Here is a 21,458-nt window from a genome sequence, read left to right as displayed (position 1 = left end):
GCGTTTGCGAACACGCACCGCGGTGTGGCGAGGGTCTAACCGAGCCAGGTACCGATGGTAGAAAAATGCAAATAGCGTTTCTCGAAGCTGTGCGATCCTATTTCAATCTGACTGAGAAGATATCTCTATATCAATGATATCAAAGAGCATTTCTATACCTCGGGAGAAGAGGACACTGTGTCCAATTTTGTACGTATAAAGACTTTTTGAGATATAATGGTATAAGTACGTCCGTCTCGAGAAAATTTCATTTCCTCTGTCAATCTACGAATGATCAGAATTTACATTTTGCCGTGCTTTCTAATCGATTTAAACGGTGGAACGCACTTGGACGGTGCACGGTTTGATCGCGTACCAGAATACCGATTCCGATGCTCGTAATAAAATAAAATGGGCCGCGCGAAATACAGCGGAACAGAGTGCAGCAGCGCAAATGCAAAAACGATTCGAAAACGGTCGCGAAACCACGATACATAAAAATCGATCATCTTCCTTCCGGACAGGGGGGGGGGAGATTGGTTCACGACCTTTCGCACCGGTAAAATCGGCTGGGCGCCCGACGCCCGACATATTTCCTGATTTCCAGTTCATTTGCCGTCACAAAGCGCAGAATCGGCCTCGGACAACGCATATCGCGGCCGGGGCGAAATGCAAACGCGATCGTTGTCGCGATCGTCACACCGCCGATCGTCGAAACGCCCCGAGAACCTTCGTCGAAATATGTTTTTTATTGAATTTTAAGCAACCATGAAATATTCGGCGATCGCATTTTCGACCCAACGGGTATGCGCGATTCGATATAAAAAAATATCAGCGAAAACAAACGGTAACCCACTGAAAATAATAACAAAATTCTCGGTCTTTGTGCGGGCTGTGCCTACGCGCGACGGATGCGATTAAAAAAGCGTATTGCTCGCCGCAAACTGTATGAAACACACCGTCGGACGGTACTTTTCCGCAATTTCTGTTCAATAAACTGAGCCGGAAAATTCGATTGAAACGGATATTAAAACCCAATCGGGATTGTCAATTTTGTATTCGTCTATCCGTGAATGTTTAGCGCCGCGCAATATTTGACATGGAGAAGAGTTAAGGTGGAGTAATGGCTGTCGACGTTACAGTATTCGTTTCAAAATACAGAATAAATCTTTTCATACGAGGTAGACACGTTACCTTATTTTTCAAAAATTTGAAAGCGATCACTTGTCCGGTGTGGTAGCTTTAATGTTAATGTCTCCTTGGTAATGATAGAAAATAATTCAATTTTCTTGTCGATATTGACACCCTAAGTTACTCCATTCACTTTGTAATATCTTCCCATAAATGTTTGTCAGATATTGGATGTTTTTTCTAGGTCTTAATAATAATATCGCTGGAAAGGAAGCCCTAACGAACGCGAATGTTCTGTAACAGAGTTCGGGAAAGTGGACAGAACGATAGGAACAGAAACGAATGGTTATTCATTTTTATGAAGCCCGACGAAAAATTCCAAATAACTGCGATGCTCCGCGTTACCGTGGAATGGTACAATAAACAAGTCGATATTACCGATTATTATTGTTTAGTCGAAATCAAACAAAGCGGGCAGCAACGATTTATTCCTCTCTATTTCGGTTCTACTCTTTTTTCCCTCGCTCCTCCGTCCCGCCTCCGCGGAGTGCAGAAATCAACGCGACTCGATCAAAGGCCTCCCTAGTCTTCGTGTACAGACCAATAATTGAAAAACTGATCACCGTGGGGCAAAATCTCATGCGTGAAACTCTTTGTGCGTGCGTACATGTTTTGTTTTTTTTTTTCTTTTTTTTTTACCACAGTCGGAGAAAAATTTCGGATAGTCGAGAAATTTGGAAAGGACCGCACGACAGCAGGTTAGGCGACTTTGTTTTTGTAAAAATATGGATAGCCTTTAATGTCCGAGTTCGGTTGAAATATTCGATTGACCAATAATAAAGTTGCGGCTGTCAGTTTATCGAGCGCGTCATTTAGAAAATTTTTGACGAGGTAAGAGTCGCGATTGAAGCGTCACACCGGTAGCGTTTATTTGACAATCGACGACTATAATCTCTCTGAAGTCTGGCATGCCCTTTTCGAGAAAAATATTTCTCTGTCCACAAAAAAAAAGGGAGATCTCGTCAAAGATTTTAATGTAATTAACCGACCGTGAACGACGTGAAACGAAAATCTCGTCAAAATGTCCCGTCGAGTTATTTCTACAGTAAGATCGAATCGAAGCGTTAGAAAAGGTTGGAGGTGTAAAGGATCGCGGGGGAAAAAATCGAGGCGATCCGATCCATTTAATTTGCATCAAATCGTCCCGGTTGTATCACTGCGAGCCGGATAAGAAAGGATTTGGGTAGGTCGCCATTAATTCTCATCTTCGGACCCTACCGATCGCAGCAATCTCCCTCGTTCTTTTCCGACACGGCAACAGTTTAGTCGTCACTTAGTTAGTTACTCGCTTACTTACGTTCCTTAGACCACTCACTTTAATCGGGCGCTCGTTCTGCGCCGCTTCAACCCGATTTCCACTTGTTTTTACGCCTTATCCCTTAAGGCTAATTCATTAATTAATTCCGTTAGTCCCCGTACCGCCGCTTCTTCGTGTTCTACGCCCGCCCGCCTCCTCCGTGAAACTCCCGCGAACCTCTTCGAGCACGGCTGGGTGCTCACTAATTAAAGTAATTACTAAATAAATTGCAATTACACTAATGGATCGGGCACGACGACGGATACAGTCATCAGGAACTGTCGTCGAACTTTTCCGGGGTTATGTTGCCGATTTACGCGATTTCTACCCCGTCCTCGGTATTTCTCTTCAAACGCGACGATTGTTCAGTTTTATCGACCTACACGCCTATTCTGTCACTGGCTTTTAATTAAGCCGATACAACGACGAGCATACAGTAAATTCTACATTTAAAACTGATGTCGTTGCACGATGTAATTGCCGAAGAACGAACGTGGTTTTGTTTTTAAATGGTACTCTTTAACAGACTTTAATCTTCTAGTCATGGAAAGCAGTGATAGTGGCACAACTTAAGAAATGAAATTCTACAATACCCAGAGGTGCCTAGGAAATTTATTGCTACCATAAAAACAAAAAAAGATATATTCTCTCTGTGTATCAAACAAATATTATTTAAACATTTCAGCGACTAGCTTGCATTTAACCGATTGTACGAATGGCTAGCCGACGTGCTGCAAACACAATTGCGAAACCTATTTAAAGGCTAGACTAAATTTATACCGTCTGGCTTTCAAACGGGCGTAAAAAATGAACTCAAATACGGATTTAATTAGCGAAATAAAATTGGCGAACGTGATTGACTGAAAGGTTCCAGGAGAAGACATTGGATATTTCATTTAGGCTGCCCCGGCTAACGTCAATTATGCAAATCATGAACGTACCACGCTCGCGAAGAATTGAAGGGAAAAGCTGAAACACATTCGTGGTATTTTTTACCGTTTAAATGTTTGGCGGGTAACCGCGTTATTCGTGCCTCTAATTATCCGACATTTTCCATCATTAAAATATTGGAAAATATGTATCGAATGAAATGAATGGATTTTTATGTTTGTAACTTGCACCGCTTTTTTATTATATCTATTTACCTACGTTCCTAAATAATTTATCTTTCTTCCGTAAACTCCGTAAACACCTCTGTTCAATAATTCTCAAACGATGTATACTTTTAATTGTATCGTAAATTTCTACAAATGGCGATATAATTCCTCGGGAAGCCAGAGTCGTTTGGTCGGTTTAAAAATAATACATGAAAACTGGAGAACGTCTGAAAGACACGTAATTCGTTCGCTGATACAATTACTCCTTGTTATCCGACGTCCGCGCGTAGAAGCCACCCCCTCGTTCGAGTTATTAAACGAGGATGCACGGAGGGGTGGGTTCCATCGAACGGTCAGCACCGACGTTTCAACATTTCCAACTACCCCGAAGGGAAGTCCCATAAAAGTTTCACGTCTCTCAATTTGGACCAATTCGAAAGATCCCCGGGTTCCCTCGACTTCGTCCCAATTCAACCCCGTTTAACCCCGCGTCACACACCGACGCGTATGCTTAATCGAAGAAGGGAGCCCTTGGTTTTTACACCGGTAAAATAAACGAAGAACACCCTCTCTCATCGGCTACGAATGTTAGGAGCACTAAATATCGGAATTCCAGCAAATTCGAAGGGAAATCCTGAAGTAATTTCGCGGAAAATCAGGTCAAACGATCCGTCTTCCTAGATGAATGGTCACCGTGCACTTGTCATTCTAGATCAATCAGTCGCATTAGCTTCAATGGAACGGAATAGAAGGGTAAATGGGCTAGACGATTCAATTCTTGTCCATTCCATCTTAGTATTGAAGTATATTTGGAAGAGAACTCAATTTGGGTGGTCAAGTATTCCAAACTCGATATTCAGAATAAACCTTGATGTCTTTCCCCTTATTATTACACTAAGGTAAAGAGAATCTATAGCGTACGAAGTAATTAAAAAATTCATTCGCTGAACGATTATTAATAAATGATCTATCTTAAAGTATGAGATGGAAAATAAACTCCATTCGTTCCAATTTCATTTGAGTTTCTGCAAAAGCTCTCCTTCCATCCATTACTAAAATTATACCTCTTCGCTACGATTTTGCGTACAATTCATATTCTCGTAATCCCGGGAGATGCACCGTTACGTTTTCCGGAATACTTTCAGTTATTCGGCGCTGATATTTATCATTTAGGGCACGTATTATTAAAATTTATTATTAAAATCCGTCGGCCAAGAAACGTCCACCGTTCGCGTCGCCGCGAGAATTACAAATTACCGTCGCGGCGTTGAAGGACGGTTTGGTTCCTCGTCCACATAGATTTCGAGTAAAATCGAACACGGGCTCGCGCAACGTTCCTAAATTCAACACGGTTTTTTCTGCGCGCGACGTGTCTGCAGATTTTTTTTCCGGGAAAACAAGGAGCGTAGCGGGAAAATTTTTCGGTGTTACAGCACAACGGTAGTTGTAGCATCGTGTACGGCATTAGTTCGGAGGCATGTTATCATACCTGGGTGATTTTTCTCCATTAGTGGTGTTATTCTCGTGCGTGCATTCTGCTAGTCTGACTACACGGGTCGCAACGGTGCTGATTTGTAGCCAGCGCGCGAATAAAAAATAAAAGCGCTCGCCTTATTTCATCTACCGGGGTTTCGAAATGCTGCGTTACCGTGATAAACATCGTGAAATACCTTTTTCAATGAACGGGAAACAAAAAGTGAAAAGAATCGAGCGCTGTGGGAATATTTCGCGTGGGATTCTCGGTCCCCTAGGACCTACGAGTGGCGAACCCCTAATGAAAATGGAAAAGAATATTGGCTTGATTAACGATGATTTTACTTAGCCATATCTTGTGCATAGTAATAATAATAAATGAATTGCAACCTCAGGTGTACACTTAAGTGTGTTTAAAAGTGATTTTAGATGATATTTCGTCCATTATTTATTTTAGTTCCACGTAAAATATTTTTATATTCAATTGAAAAAAGTGTCTCTAAAATTAGTCATTTGTCCCATCGATATAAAAATAGTTTAAATGAACATCGAAAGGTTTAATGTTACAAGTCTCGTTAGTACTATTTTATTTGATTAAATAAAACCACTTGGTCTAAAAACGACAGACTTATCACTCGACCGAATAGCTCGTCGTAAGCAGCCGGCATTCGAACGTTAATTAAGGGCGCGAATAAAGGAGAACGTAGTCTAGCGACATTCATAGCGCTGACTGTGCCCCGACGGGCAAGTACGTTCGCAAATTAACATAAACTTCCATACGGTAGTTCCGTCAAATTGTACCATTTAATTAAGGTCCCGGATACACATAAATTTTATACCTGGGAAGGTTGAAGCGCAAAAACGAAGTACGGAAGTGCAGTTAATTAATTATTCCCTTATTACGACAGGGCACGCGAGAGGGACGGAGGGGTCCACGGAAAAGTAGAATGAGGGCTAGAAAAGCCGGGCGCAGTCGTCTCGTTTCTGACTAGCTAGCGAAAATTTCGCTAAAGTGCTGCTCATGTGGAAATGACATAATTCGCGTGCGGCAAGGGCAATTGACAGTAATTAAAGTGGGGAAGAGGGTGGGACGGGTGGGGCCACCCTGAGGGTACAGAGGGCATGAATGAAATTAAGGCGGGTAGCGAAGATGGCCGTTTACACGGGTCCGCGTCTGGTCGACTCTCTGTGCCGCGACAATAAAACGAATTTGCATACCGGACAACCCGTCCCCGGACGGATGTCCTCTCGCTCGCACCCACCCCTCGGTGGGACAGAGAGGATTTTCCACGGATAGATGGCGACCAGGTCGAAATCATCGGCGGAAAACGTGGAAAGAAAATTGGCAAGGGACGGGTTCAAACCGACGCGTCCGAGGGCTCCCCCTGGCTCGACGAATCAAGAATGTACATTAATTAATTTTACAGGGAAAATTCACGGAAAATTTATAAAATCGCGTAATAAGGGTGACGCGGAAATACGACCGATTAAATGGGATTTCCCGATGTAGACTGTCCAAACGTAAAATACAGACAGCGGAAAATTAATTTTCTCGTCCCCGTGCCTCCGGTCTTTTTCGCGCTACCCCGTCCAGCGGCGGTGAACGCGTCGATTTCTCTATCAACTTGTTTCGTAGACTGGTCGACAATATACGTCATCGTTTATCCGTAAACTTTCCGGTTACCTTTATTGTTTCAGCAGACCTGATGACCGGGATCACCTCTCGAGTGCAAAGGGTTAATATTTCGATGCACTCTAAGAGGTAAGAGTACACTCTTTATACTTCCATTTAAAAATGCCAAAAAAACTAGTTAACTCCCGTAATACGCGACTATGAGGATGAGAAAAAAAAATTCCCACGGAGCTTAATAGAAATTCTTCGACGCTCGATTCGCCAATTCCGGTCGCATCGACGATTATCCGCCTTCGTGCGGGCGCGACCCGGCCTCACGTAGCGGGAATATCACGTCAAAAGATTCGTTTCCACTCGAGCTCGCTCGGAATTACAATCGTTACCCCGCCGTTTCGGTCGAAATCAACCAATTAAAACTTAGGAGAACCCGGCATTAATTACCGGCCGGGGGAAGCCGTAATCACCGTATATAATGAGGTAAGAGGTGGGACCGAGAAATCTGGTCGATGCTGAATCGAACGGCGATGCGAAAACAGGGCGGTTGGTGTAACGTAGGTCAGGAGTGCATCGGTGTTTGATTGAGACGTCGCTCAACCGTGTATGTTGACTGATAGCTCCATTAACACGCTGACGCACTATCTGTGTTTGCCCGCGTGCCTAGGAATCTCTGATGTACGCGTACCTGCGGCTCCCCTATCGCCTTCCATACGCTTCTCCACACTCGTTCCACGTGCTCGTCCACACTCGTTCCACGCTCGTTCACGGTCTACCGTGCGGCCGATTGCGACCGCTGCTTACACGTAATAACGCGAGAGAAGTCGAAATTGTAGTCGACCGGTAAATAAACGTGGTCGTGTGCATGCATTTTAATGGGAAATTAAATGTATACCCGTGTAACAGCCTCCCCCTACCACCCCACGCTCGTAGAATTTATCGGTTCGCGTGATTTTATTCTGCTGGAGAATATTGACGCTCGAATAAAAGAGGCATCGGGTCGAATAAACGAGCGAAAATGGGTCTAATGGGTCTACAGGGACGAGGACGAGCGAAATTCTTATCTGGCTACAACATTTCGAATGAAAAGTGAAAGGTAAACTAGCGTTTGTCCGTTGGTTGTACGGTAAATATGAGAGATCGCATTAGGGACCACCGTAGACGGAAGGCTGGTAAGTACATTAGTCCAACCACGGTCGGACAAGACGGACAGAAGCGAAATGCGTACTTAACACTAAATCTACCGATATTTATTTTTATCGTAATCGCTTAAATGACTGGTCTTCAAGACACTTTTTTTAATTGCATACAAAACTATTTCACATGATACTAAATAGATATTACATAATAAGAATAGTATTCCATACGGGGCACAGCTAGTATTGTATACATATAAGAGCTGTACATAAAAGTTGAAAAACGGCAATTTGTACGGTCGCGGTAGGTTTAGTGTTAACATTATCTATGAATATAATAAATGTAGTGCTTCGTTATTCCTACCCAGTGCCTTACGAAAAGACGACACAAAGGAAAATTCCTGGAACCGTGGAAACATCCCTCGCCCCAAGCATAACGGATCACAATCTGTGCAGTGCTTTATATTGCGTGCGTTTCTGCGAGGGAAAGTTTCCGTTGCGCGATGGAAACTTTTAATTTACGCGATTATAAGCGTCCGATACGAACGTTCTGAAACGATGGGTAGGCAGCAACGTGTGTTTGGCAGTTTTAATCGAGCAGCTGCGTGGGTTCCTATGCGATGCAAGCAAGTAGACGCGTTCTTAACAAAGTTGCACTGACGAATGCGTTCGAACGCGATGCGTCGGCGTATTAATTCGTTCTATACGTTTATGCTCTCCAGTTTATATGATTTAATTGTTCGTTAACATGTCTCAAGCATTCGTGTACAAATTTATCTTTGCTCGAAATCCTTGGCGAAAGAATAACGACGATAAAATCAACTAAAGGAACGATTCGGCCCAATAAAATCACTCTGCCGCGATCAAATGAATTACCAGAGACTTCATAATCGCGGAATGCGCGAGATTTATAATAATATTTGACGGAGGCATATTTTATACGGAAACTCCGAGCAAGGAACAATAACCGTATAATTTATTCGCGTGTCTCGTAATTACTCGTGGCAGAAACGTTCATGCACGCAAATCTACGGGGAAGCAAACAAAGAGTCTGTTAATAAATTCCACAGCCATTGAAAACGCGGATATTAATAATGTAATTCGGAAATGAAACATTCGTTTCATAGACGTCGCGATATTTTGATCGCAACCGTACGTACGTTGCAATATCCCTCCCTATGGGCAACGAATAATTCGCGTGGTTTCTTTCAAATCCACCCCCTCGTTTTACGACGTTTCTATTATTTACCTCTTAGCCGGCAAGTTATGTTCCTTTCAAACATTCAGCCCAACGTCCACCGAAACGTCGTACGCGAAATTTCCGTGCTCGTTCCCGTGGTCGTAACTTCCAAAGTAAAAACGGGAAAAAAGGGGAAACGACGGAATCGCGACACAAGGAGAACTTGACGGAGCACGTGTCGAAACTGGGGACACTGCTAACGGTCATAGATGATGGTACAATGACTATGTCGAAAAGGTGAGAAAATATTGTAAAACGCGAGAGATTACCTTTTTTACTATTAGTATATTTCTCATTTGAATTATTTTTGAGTGTATCGATTACAATGAATATCTTTAAGAATTTGGTATTATCATGGCTAAACTGTGTGGCTTGGAAGAAACAATAAAAGTATACTCGTATCGACTATGTATCCTATAAAATCTCGAATGCCACCTGCTTTTCATTGTATCGAAACTCGATGGATTCTTTAAAGCACGAAGCATCACGTCTGATGCTTATCGAAAAAATTGACCTAAACAGCGCTTCTAGTCAGGACACGTCTCGTCAGCTGAACCGTTCCCTATCGGGGCCAGTAATGGAAACGTGGAATTTGAAAGCGGCACTAGGGCTCTGGCAAAGACGAATGAGCTCAATTTGAATAAAAAGAAGGAGGCAAAGTAGCGGAAAAAGCGGTGAAAACACTCCGCGCATCGATCGGTTCAATTAAATTATTCGCGCCCACCCTGTGTTACCTCTCTCGCCTCCCAGGCCCCGCCACCCAGCATCACCCAAACTCCCCAACTTGCCCACCCACACGTCCCCCACACGCCCATCCCCCTTGCCCCACTCCATTGCCGGTCGGGGTAACAAACCGAGGCAATTAACAATCAATCACAGGTGTCTCTCGCGTCATTGAAATGACGTCAAACATTGTATTTGTGTAATTGTCCATTTATTCCAGTCTCTCGGCTGTCACCTGACAAATTGCGAGCCCCCCAGTTACCCTTCCACCCGACGCGGCGAGCTCCCTCTACGCCAGCGTTTCCCAAACTGCGGAATACTAGTGTTCCGTGAAAAATCGGTACCGATAGTTGAACAGATAAGATAAAATTAATAGGCTCTTCTAGTGGACTCCGCCATTGTTATTTTCAATATTTATTCTTTTTCGGTACAGACTGCTAGAATACAGACTACATTATTTCTTGACAGGCTTTGCATGAACTCTGAACACGAAGAACTAGCAATTTACATGCAGTTAAGTACAATTACTATTTTAATCTATTCATAATCAAATTTTCATTTTTATTTTGTCCACAGAAATAAAATGTATCCAAGCGTTATCTATTTTAATAATCAAATATCCAGGAGAAGATTTGAAGTGAATTTTAGACGTACCGCGAAGGGAAGAGTGTTTCGCGACAGAAAAAGTTTGGGAAACGCTGCTCTATGCCAGCCTGGCGACCGGGTGCTAGCGGCCACGATGCTGAGCCTCCGCGCGTTTTCCTGTCAATCGCGAACGAGTCGTCGCCGGTTATATTAATTAGCGGCGATCCCCCGGGAATCGTTATCTACTGGATAATTGCGATTGTCGGCTGGGATCGACGAACCGGCTGCCCTCGTGAAGAGGCTTCGATAGCGACAGCTTCTACGCTCGCGCCGAGGGATGCGAGCTCGAAAACGCTGCCCGCGGATCGTTTCAATTTCAAAACTGATGACGTACGCCTGAATGGTGTTTGCTGTGGTCACTATAACGCGTGAAATTCTTGTTTGTCAAACTCGTGTCGCCTACTATCCTTGATGCAACGAGGAATAATTATGGTTTGGTGCACCACTGCCTGATGCACAAGAAAAAAAAGAGGAAGAAGCAAGAAAAGGCTATTATTGGTGGCCTAAATTCAACACTTTTATCTTATTTATCCATTTCTATTAAACCTCGTTGCCACAATTATTCACAGTAAGACTGCACTAATAATTTCATCCTTAATTAGCAAGCGAATTATCGTTCCAGCTACGGGGTGATCTAACAGAGGTGGATCTAAAACTGGCAATAGAATTTTGAATAGACTTTAGCGATTTAATATTTCCGAACACGAAAAGTTGAGAATAAAATTTAAATAAGTAATCGTGAGGTATTTTTCTATAATTTAATATCTATCGATTGGAACAACTGAAACTTAATATTTTCGACATAATTAAACATTTGTGATACATACAGTATCATTCAGTGTTCGATTAAACATTATTAATAAGTACGTAGCCGTTTTTTGATTGAATGTAAACTTTTTTTTTATAAACAATTTAATGCTCATTTTTAGGGTAAAAAATCGATTCATTGCTTAAAAAGTGCGCCACTTCCACAAAAATTGATTAAGAAGAAAAACCCTACGTACTTCCAAAGCCAATTGTATATAGATTATAAATTTTCTTTAGTTTTTGTTCCATGACTCATATCGATGTCGAGAAATCCGTCCTCCCGTGGTGGTGTTTTCAAAAAAGCTGTTTTCGACGACGGTCTCCGTCGCCGCCATTTTGTATGAAAATGGCAATAAAAAAATTGTTTTTCGTTCTTCAATATGTGTTAAATAAACCCTCTGAAAAGATTCTATTCCATTGGTCACACTCCCAAAATAAATTGTCAAATTTAGATCTTCTTTGTGCCTCTAGAGTGGTTTTACCCCTTAATTCACGATTCTAAACCTTTACCTATACAAGTATCCCGTCCACCTCTGTTTAGAAGTACACTCGTGCAGCAATAGCACTGCACTGAAATTTACTTTACGATCGGTATTAACATAAATTACCGAATGCCCGCCACAATTTACAGTCCAATAATTATCCATTTTCTGTTTGCATTGTTCTCCGCGGAGGCAACCGACAATTTAAGGAAATTTCCATAATAAGCTACGGTTAAGAGTAATATTACTCGAGACATAAATCCCCGGGCCCCCCCCCCCCCTCTTTTCTCCACCTTCGTCCTGCCCTCATCGGTACCTACGTTCCCTCGTCCTCGACCCGCGACACAGAACTTCCACCCACGTTGTAGATGTAAGCGATAAGGAATACTTTTTATTTCCATACAATTACATCGATGATATTGCTCAGGCGTGTCGGTTACACGCGAACCGTCTATACATTGCTGGATTCAGTGCCGCCGTGGAGCCTTAGGCGAGTCGGAATTTATTCCGCCCCCTTCCACGTCCTTGGCGCTTAGATTTATCGCGCCATATTACATCCGGACGTGCTACGCTTTATTTATGAAAGTTAAGTGGTTTTCTGTCGATGCGTGCTATTACGACACTGTCCCATATTGTAAACACCGATAACGCGGGAGCTTCCTGTCTACTTACAGTGAGAAACTTGTGTACCGATATTATTGGGTACTTTTACGTGTCAGTAATCATAAAATGTGATAAAGTGTCTTTGTTTCGCTTCTGCTAACGGCGCGAAACACCAACGTTTCGAACTCTTCTAATACAAAGCAAGTTGTATAATATTTTCGCAATCACCGCAAAAAGGGGTAACCCAGAATATGTTAGTACACCGTCCTTGTTTCGATGCGCGGTTTAAAAACGAGAGGAAGCAAAGCGACTAAAACGCGCAATATTTTCTGGGGCGTCCCATTAAAAGAGAGAACGCGTCACAAAATTCCGTTATACGGTTGATAGTGATAGCGTTCAATTTTTATCTCTCGGCTCATTCGGTGGGCACATTTGAAGAGGAGCCAATATACCGCGTTCCAGAAAGATACACATTTCGAACTGTCCTCTATCTTCGGCCGCGTTAAAACGTTTGCGTTAATACATTATGGAAACAAAAGTTAGCTCCCTTGAACCAAGTAAAAGTTACGAAAGTCTCCGGGAAGCGATCGACGGGACTCCCTACATCCATTTGCGACGACCAAATCCAACGCGAAAGTTGCCGAGTTATTCCATAGAGTGAATTTCGTTTCATCGGGTAATCCAGCCACACTCTCGGCCGGAGATGGGCAAAATTTTAGTCGGATAGTGGATAACGAGTAAAAGCAACGTATAGTACTTTATTCGTGACGTTTATTCGATTCCGCAGTTAAATTTCTATGCCGTACATTGTGAAATATTTCATTCAATAATTTAAATTCTAATTCACCCCCCAGGTACTCTGTGAATACGAAGTAATACAAATTTGTTCTCCGTGTATTATATCTGTTATTATTTCGACGTGTCTAGTACGAAAGTTCGATTTTCGATGGATACTAACACAAAAGAAAAAGCGGACGTTGAATGTAAAATAAACACAAAAAGTTATAGCTGATAAATTTAATTAGATTTTAGGACGAACGCGTGCAACTTGGACACAAAGTTTCACGTAATACATACGCGTGTGTATATTTCTTTTAATCTTAAACCCTTCGGTCCTTATAGGTCGAACAGTAAAAACGAATGTTTATGAGAGTTCCGCGGTATATTGGCCGGCGGATGAAAAGAGTGAATGATGTTCCCGTTTATCGATTCAAAGGTAGATATAAATTCCTCGACTAAACAAAGAAGGGATATACGTGCAAAAATATCGTTTTCATATCACAGCCATACTACCCCGCAACCTGCTATTCGAGCAACCTATTTCGCTCTGATAGACGCTTGGGAACATTCATAAATCAATACCGCTTTTATCCCTCGAAATCTCTATTTTCGGTTTAGCTAGGATCACCGGTATACATATTCAGTGGAACTTACTGTGTAACTCAGCAGCACTGGAGGGAAGAGAAATATTTCTTAAGAGTCGAAAGGAAAACTTATAGAAGGGAATCGTACGATTCCTGACAAGTGGATGCATTCTGCCATGAGAAAATAATCGCTGATACTCTTTTTGCACAAACTTAACGTTGACAGAGCTCAAGTAAGATCAGTCTAGATCAGTGAGTATAGATAGAATTATTTGAATCGAGAGAGGCCCTCTTCAATTATATGCACACTATCTTGCAATTAGGTAGGACGTATAAAATAATAAACTTGTTTCAAACGCGTAGTTTTTCCCCGTCATGCGTCTTAAATGAAAAATTAAGAACGAGGTCTGAGATTCCGTTCCCATGGGGAATTCTAAAGGCCAGACTGTATGAAAAATATTCTCGAGCTACCGTTCATTGATCGTCCAAACGTAAATGAAAAGGAGGACTCGGTCACCATAAACGCAAAACACTCGAGGTCCACTCGGTTCCTTTACTCGCGTTTCTTTTTACGATTAAATGAGCCGTTCCCGCTAGAGACCGCGACACTCGGTGGATGTTAAACTCGAGCTTTAGACATGCAAATCAGGGCTGCGAGAGGTGTGTGTAACTAACCCCTTCCTCCCATCTTCTTCATTCTTCCTTTCTCGTCGGCTAAAGAGTGTCTTCGCGACGTATTTATAACCCCTTCCTTCCTACCCACCCTCTGGCCGCGCTTTCTCGCCGCGTTCTGATGAATGCTCACCTTTGCTTAAAGTTTATTAAACTAACTTGCTAAAATTATGAATAATTCCGCGCCATTGTGTCATTCCACGGCGGCGCGGTAACTTCCGTTTCGGCTGGAGGATGAGCACAGCCAAACGAACCATCTAGTTCCAACCCTCTTGGATCGATATAATCGTCGAAGTGTCGCGAAAATGAAGACCTCGCCGCAGACTTTTCGTTGTGGGGTACTCAGCAAATTCGGTATTCGTTAAATTTCATTTCCCAAATTACTTGGCGTCGTTACTCTTATAACTATGTAGATTTTTATGCAAATGTAACTTTAGAAGTACCATGTGTTATTGTTCGACTCCCAAAGACGATCCTTATCGATCTAACTCATGCATCCGATTGTCTTTTGAGCATCGAGGCAATACGCGGAGTGCTCGTAAAGCAACATTTGCATAAACATCCGCAGTCTTTACAGCCAAAGGAACGCATCTATAAAGATTCGCGTCTCTACATCCCCCTACAACCACCAACAGTTCCCTATGACCATTAATTCTCCGTCATCGATTATTCACCAACGCTAGGCCAATCTATAATAGCCAGCGTTGGTCAAGAACCGCATGGGTCAAAAGCAATAGAAGCGGACCAAGCGTAACGACCAAGCGAGTTCACGGTAGATCTCGGTGGACGAACGTAATAGATTTGTAGCAGTGGTAACGGACTTCATGAATCAACTACAAGAAGGCCAATGTAAAAGTTCCACTTGGAACGAAGGCAATGAGCCCTTTTCTGGTGCAATGGCAGCGAAATTCATGGCTGATTTATATACGGCAATGCGCAGTGTGCTTTTGCATCGCGCATGTTGATTAATAATTCTGTATGCGAATATACGGAGTAAAGAAAATAAAATTTGGAAAGAATTGATTTCTGTCCTCTGTCAAATAATTACTGTCATCACAACTCTATTAGTACATCATTTTTACAATACCTTTTCGCATGATAATTACTTTTCAAAATGTACGTTCCTGAAAGTGACTCTCCTCGTCATCCCACCTCTATTTTAAGATATCTAGTAGCTTCTTCCCTTAAGTTTTGCCCTCTCATGGAAATCGATGGCTCCTCAAATGTACGGCTTGGTACCAAAACATAATCAAGAGTGTTGCTCGTGCGCATTTAACTGGGCAAACTGGTGTGCACGGATTAGGCCGAGCATGTAGGACCGTCTAAATACGCCGTGTTGCCCGTGCGTACTGAACTGCACAAACTGGTTTGCACGGGTTGGCTCTCCTGTAATCTTAACTCTGCAAACCAGTTTACGCAGTTATTCCTCGAGGAATAATTGAGCGTATAGGCCTCTCGGTTTATACCAAATGAGATAAGGAAATAAATTAGAAAACGGAATGACCCTCGCGCGATTCAGAGTTTCGCTAAATTTCCCGCAAGAACGTTATCTTTCCTCGCCGAGCGTAATTTCTCTTCGACGCTCTAAGCAGGTCTCTATTACGTAATCGATGCCAATTAACTCGAACCTTTCCAGCCTTATTTATGATTATTAGAAGAAGGAAACGGCGGCACGGTTGTTAATTAGCATGTAGGCATGCGCGGCTAACAAGTAGAGTTCGACGAGTAGGCGATTTAAAAGAAATTTAGTACTTTGTAAAAATGTAATGATGCTAACAACATTGCTGTGTTTTGTTAAATACGATAGATCGACATTTCTCTAATCCTTAGAATGAGAAGATAATTGCATTATTGGCAAATTTCTGCAAAGTTTCAAACGTTTTTTAGATTTTCGAGTCGGCGAATTTCTCCCTTAAGCCGGAACGAGTGTCGTCGACAAAGGGGTGTTATTTCACGGATAGACAAACACAGTATTTTGCGCGCGTCTTCCGCGCAGTTGATACAAAGCTGAACCTTAATCCTGCCCGCCCCGAATCCTGCGGCGCTCCCAGGAAGCACCGAGTATGGCGAACGATGTAAATTTTGGAATAGAGAGGAACGGTTCGCGCTCCAGACGACGGGGGTATCCCAAATACCTGGAGGAAATCTGTGGAGGCCATGAAACACACCATCGTGTTTGTCTTGCGTTTTAGGTGACTCGATTCCTCTGCTTACGTTTCCGCCAGGTCGGGACCTCGCGGCTTAGGAATTTGATTTCGCGTATAAATATTAATGCGCCGTGATCACTTGCGGCCTCTACGCCTGGGAAGTCCCTAATGCGGCCAGAGCATTGATAAAATTGAAAGAATTCGTTCAATGTTCCACGAGCTTCGTCAAGGTCTACGTAAGATAGCTCTTTTCTGTTATAGTTTGAAAGAAAATTCTAACGAAAGGGTTTCTTCTGGGACCCATAGATAGGGAGTTTCATCAGAGATTTTTCAGTCACTGATAATTATAATAAATGAATTAAAAAGGGACTAAAGAAGAGAAAGCCAAATATAAATAGATTCATCATGGATTGAAAATGACCCAGCTCCAACTTCTGCCTCAGAGTCGAACTTTCAACTGTTGATTAAATAAATCGAAAAGAAGCTAAACAGAAGCGTAGGGGCTCGTGCTGACATAGCGAGTGACCCATCCGGTCTAGCTGAAAGCCGGCCACAGAAGCCAGTCGTCATAGTCTAGACGCGGACGAACGACGTTGAAACGGAGCCGGTCGATAACGCGATGCAGCACCTCGAGCCGTGACGAGGCTGCGACATCGGGATTGTGATTAGGGGCCGGTCGGCAAACAATGCCTAATTACATAATTATTGTGCCGCGGGCCTGTAATTAAGACACATTACTCCTCCCGGCTGGTAATTCATTACGCTTAATGTCTTCCCTGCCTCCACCGTTTCATCGCGGATGACAGTCGCGACGGTTCCGCTAAATACCGTTACCGTGAAATATTACCGACCACGACCACGACCACGACCGTGGCTACGACCACTGCGAACTTCGTAGCTACACCCTGGCCGTTGAGAATCATTGCTTTCTCTAACAAAGCAGATCCTCGCCAGACGATCGCGTTTGGGAATGCCGTTTGATCGTCGGAATTGCGTTCCCAGGACGTTGATTTTATTGGACGTCGCGAATAATTGTAAAATTAATTGACGACGATTGTTACCCTCACGAGGACGCGACGAGATCATGATGCGTTTATCAGGGATGATCAAGGAGAAGGTTTACAGGCTCTTGGCCATCGAAATTGGACAGCGTAAAATTGTTCATGTTTTTAGTACAATTGGAAGACGTAAGCGAATTCTAATACCATGTCAATATTTTGTATTGTATGCGCTGCTGTACCATATATTTTATGTCCTCACTATTTTGCGAAAAATCTTAAATCTTTGTCTTCTAATTAACTAATCTGCTTTTTTGGCCATTGAATAATAAAGCCCATTTTGAGCGTATTTCTCAACTTTTTGTTTTATGGAGTTAATCGATTTGTGCAATGAACGACTCAATTATCACGTTAGTAGAATAAGAAGATAGTAATATAGCAGTCAGAACGACATTCTGCTATTGATAACATAGCGTTGAAAACTGAAATTCCTGCACGAGTTTTCGCGAATAATTGAATACCCAGGAACTAATACCGTTAATGACCGTCCGAACTAATCACGAAATCTATACAAGATACATCGCGACACCCTCGTCACCTGCTCCCATTTAAAGGCGTGAAAGAAACGCTGGTTGAAAGGGCAACCGTGTCACGAATGACTGCGACGATGCTTTTATGGAAAGGGTAACGCGTCGAATGTACCCGCGACAATCCGCAGAAGATATCCCCATTATTGCGTCCAACTCGAAGTCGTAAAATCCCCAGTGTACCCTCATTGAAAGTTACACGCAGATTGGCGGATGCCCGACGCGCGCTGTTTCCTCGTAATCACGATATGGCGCGAATCTCTCTGGCCTCCGGTCCCAAGCGATTTCCGGTGGGTTAAAAAATTACCGCGAAACCATACAACCGCGTGTCTTTTCGAAACGCCTGCTATTCGCGAGGCTCGCGCTTTCCTATCGACGACGAAGGCATTTGTTGCGCGGTGCATTAAGTAATTACAGCATTATTGTGATTAATTGCCTCCTCTGCGCACGACGGACCGTGTGTGCGCGGAGAACGCGTAGGCAGAGAAAGCGTAAGTCTCAACTGAACATTTATAATAACAACGTTCGCGCGAGAGGGAAGAAAAGAAAAAATTCAAGTGTGTCGCAACCGCGATTTCTGAGAGACGAGATGGTGTTGTAGCAGAATTGTTACAGGCATTGGTGTTTTCCTAGTCGATCAAAGGAGTTCGAGTATTACTTTTGAGTATTAACCCTTTACCGACGAATAGGGGTTGGACACATAATTAAATTGAAAAATATTATTTATTTAGGTAATTATATTAGTATTATCATACGTATCTATTAGAATCGTTTCATGATTAATATTCATATAATGAATAGATGGCTCGACTGGTAAAAGGATAATTTCAGAAAATAGAAAACTATGCTTTTCTATGTGAGACGATGGTTTGGAGGTTTGAAAATAATGTGAGAGAGCATCTAATGAAGCAATCGTTGTAATTAAAAAGAAATATGACCCATATTCTAAGGACTTTATAAGTGCTAAAATCTACATTTTTCTAAAACGGTGCGAAAAGTGTTAGGCTTCAAGTCACCAGAAGTACCCGTATGGTCAAGAAGATATTCATTCCAAGGTAATATTTAAATAAACCATAGATATTGGTCACCTGCACCTCTGATAAAGAGGTAAGAGTTATATGATGACAGAGCAGGTGCATAAGCGAGTTTTCGAGCGATTCTCCTCGGAAACTTTTGTTTATTAAACCATAAGAATATTAATACCAGTATCAATTTTTAATACTATCAATATATTGCAGTTCGATATACAACAAATTTCACAGAGATAATTGCTTACTTTCAATTTGCACCTGCCGAACCTCTATTATCCTCATCTTCCAGCAATATTTATCGATTATTTTTCTTTCAATTGCAAACCAGCAAATCCATCTACTCCTTTTCTCCCTACGTGTAAATTCAAAACGCACCGCTATATGGCACTCGTTTGATCGTCCTAGCGTAAATCGAACGTCAACCATACACTTTAATCATGTGACCACCGCTCTAATTACGTCCATGATTATTTACAACGAACACTCGAAATCAATTTCACATATACAAAATACAAATTAACCCTGAATTTGGCAGCGTGCGCCAGTACCAAAAATCGTCGTTCGCAAGACGCAAGTGCGTGAACGATCCATATTTCGTATGGTAAATAAACGTGAACAACTTCTATGATAAAGTAAAAAAAATAGAAACTCACCGCATCGACGGAGCTAAACGAGTTGACGACTGTCGGTATCACGGTTACCCGAACATTCAATTGCACGATGCTCGGTTTTTCGAAACAATGCCCAGTCTCCATAGATCCAGAACAGCGCCGTGCAGTGAATCTGTACAGAAAAAAGGGATATCAGTTCTGCTTTTTGTTAGCCGACGTGTGGGATACGTTTCAAAGTTTCCGTATGATATCGCGTATGACAACGTAGAGGAGATTAGTGCATTACACAAATATTTTGGAGCACGTTAAAAACATTGCTTCCACCTAAAACGATGTTCAGAGTGGCTTTTGATGGCAAAGCAGCTTTCGCTGCTCCGGTGTTACCATAATACGTGAGCGCTGATTTCGGCATACATTAACCTGAGCACGGTTTAATAAAGTGACGAAAAGTGTCTGTTTTAGTCGCTTGAATTATTTGCGACAATTGTAGAAATATTTTCTCCTAAATAAATTGACTCAAAGTAGTCAAACATTGCAATTTCGATAGTAATACTTTGATATTTTATTTAATATTTAAGTAAATTGATATTCAAAGCGATGTTTCAATAATATATTTGTCATTGGTAGTAGTAATATAGTCACGTACTGAATAATTCTATCTCTACTTTTCCTAACAACCTCGACATGTATAAATTTTGATAAATTTTCTATATACCGGTTGTAAACGTTTAAAATTGATGAATATACATTATACACGCTTCTAAGAGAACAGTTTACGTGACTGAGAACGGCGTTCTTTGCTATCGTCCTTGTTTCGTTGAAACATTAGTAAACGATTTCTTACCTAAGATGAACGTTTCGTTGGAATTTCACATCGCTGCCGATTTCTGCTTTGTTCGAGTCTCTTCTTCGTGCTTCGTATTACACGATTATACTAACTTTTAAACATTTTTAACCGACTTCGAAAAGGAGGAGGTTACTCATGTCGACATGTATTTTTTTTTTTTCTTTTAATGTCTGTTCACCGATTACGCCGAGATGGCTTGACCAATCGGAATGAATCGTGTTGCATCTTGTAGAGCATGCTCCCCCGGTGGTCCCATTATCACGACTTTTTGCGATTTGTCATTTTTTACCCGTTTTTTTTTTTTTAAACAGAAACATTTTGTCTTCCTTCTTACTCCGAGACGGATGGACCAATCAGATTGAAACTTCTTGCATCTGGAAGAGCATTTGCCGTTTGGTCTCATAACAAAACATTTGTCCTTGTCTTATTTTTTACCACTTTATATCACTTTTTATCGCAAAAAGCGTACTATTTCACGTATGTTTGGCCTGAAACCGATGAAATCGATGAAACCCTTTACATTTTGCTGCCAAAGAGATTTTCGCAATAATCACAGATGCAAAAATTTATGAATTTCTGTATTGTTTATAACTATTGTTATCGCAAAATTCCTATTATATGATGTAACTCGGAGATGAAATTACCGAGCGCGATGGAACCTTCCGGAACCTTCCGCGTGTCCAAATTTATGGACACTTTTATTGTTTAAAATCACTTTGGTGCAAAATTGTTATGCTCTGGTGTAGCTCGACAAGGAATTTACCAAACGCAATCAATCCTTTCACATGTATTTGCACATGTATTCCTGATAATCCCATTTGCAATTATACAGGGTGTCCAAAAAATGTTGGATGTCCTTAAATAGGGTGTTTCGGGGGGGGGGGGGGGGGGGGGGGGTTTT

The sequence above is a fragment of the Hylaeus volcanicus genome, chromosome 2 (genome assembly GCF_026283585.1).
Source record: "Hylaeus volcanicus isolate JK05 chromosome 2, UHH_iyHylVolc1.0_haploid, whole genome shotgun sequence".
NCBI lineage: Eukaryota > Metazoa > Arthropoda > Insecta > Hymenoptera > Colletidae > Hylaeus > Hylaeus volcanicus.
The sequence above is the reverse complement of the archived record's forward strand: the minus strand, read 5'-3'. Positions refer to the sequence as shown.